This window comes from Echinops telfairi, unplaced genomic scaffold, assembly GCF_000313985.2.
Source record: "Echinops telfairi isolate 266 unplaced genomic scaffold, ASM31398v2 ScPeMD7_7474;HRSCAF=8512, whole genome shotgun sequence".
NCBI lineage: Eukaryota > Metazoa > Chordata > Mammalia > Afrosoricida > Tenrecidae > Echinops > Echinops telfairi.
In genome coordinates, this window is record NW_022111378.1 from 133,572 (window position 1) to 134,910 (window position 1,339).

Consider the following 1,339-nt stretch of genomic DNA (forward strand, 5'->3'; position numbering starts at 1 on the left):
GACATCTGCTCCCAGGGGGCCTGCTCGGCAAAGCCAAACAAAGTCATAAAAGCTACCCAAATCCTCAGGGTTGGCCACTCAGAAAACTGGAGATTGGGCTGAGATCAAATCAAGTGGTTTCCTGAAGGTCACGCAGATGATTAGAAGCCAGAGTGAAAGCTAAGTCCCCAGGTTCCAAACCCCAAGGTCAGCGTTTGCTTGTAAGGCAGGGAAAGGATGTTAATTTTGTTAAAAAGTTAAAATATCGGCCCCGGCCTGAGTAGGCATCCCCCACTCCAAAGACAAAACGTGTGCCTTGTGTGTGTGTGAGCGGGAAAGAAAGAAGGGGAAGGGGAGAACCTTGCTAAACCTTGATAAGTCATAGGAGGGCAGGATTTCCCCACCTCGGCCCTATTGGCATTTAGGGTGGGATAATTCTGTATTAGTAAAGTGGAGGGGCAGCAAGAAAGAGGAAGGCCCTCAGCAAGATGGACACAGTGGCTGCCACAATGGGCTCAAACACAACTGTGAGGGTGATGGGGACCTGGGCGGTGTTTCATTCTGCTGTACATGGGTCACTATGTATCAGAAGTGGCATCTAACAACAATTCTTCATTAGGAGTCAGTCTCTGCACAGTGAAAGTGGTTAAGGAGTCAATTACCAGACAAAAGGTGGACAGCTGGCACCCACCCAGAGGTACGTGGCAATCTGGAACATCACAGCCTTCAAAACCCTAACATTCTACTCCACACAGGTGAGATCAACAAGAGATGGGATGGAACCAATTCCATGGCAACTAACAGCAATAATTGCTTTGCAGCGAGAGCTGCCCTGGGCCTTACAGGACACTTAGGAATATCCCCGTCCTTTGCCCATTGGAAAGAAGCCAGTACAAACCCAGGAACTAGGGAACAACAAGTGGTCTAAAATCAAAGGATGGGGCTGCATCAAGGGCAATGTAGCTGAGAGAAATTACTGAACCCAAAATGAAGGCCAAATATGACAGTGGGACAAGAGGAAAGCAAAATGAAGTAGAGGAAAGATCTAGGAGGCAAAGGACATCTATAGAGGTCTAAATACAGGCTTGTACATGTGTAAATATGTTAATATATAATGACAGGGAAATAAAACTATGTACATATATTTATATGTTATGTATTAAGGTAGCAGACAGGCACTGGGCCTACTCAAGTACTCCTTCAATGCAAAGACAATTTGTTCTAATAACCCGGCATTCTGTAATGCTCACCTTCCCAACACAATCGCTGAAGACAAAACAGGTGCATAAGCAAATGTGGTGAAGAAAGCTGATGGTGCCTGGCTATCAAGATACAGCATCTGGGGTCTTAAAGGTTTGAA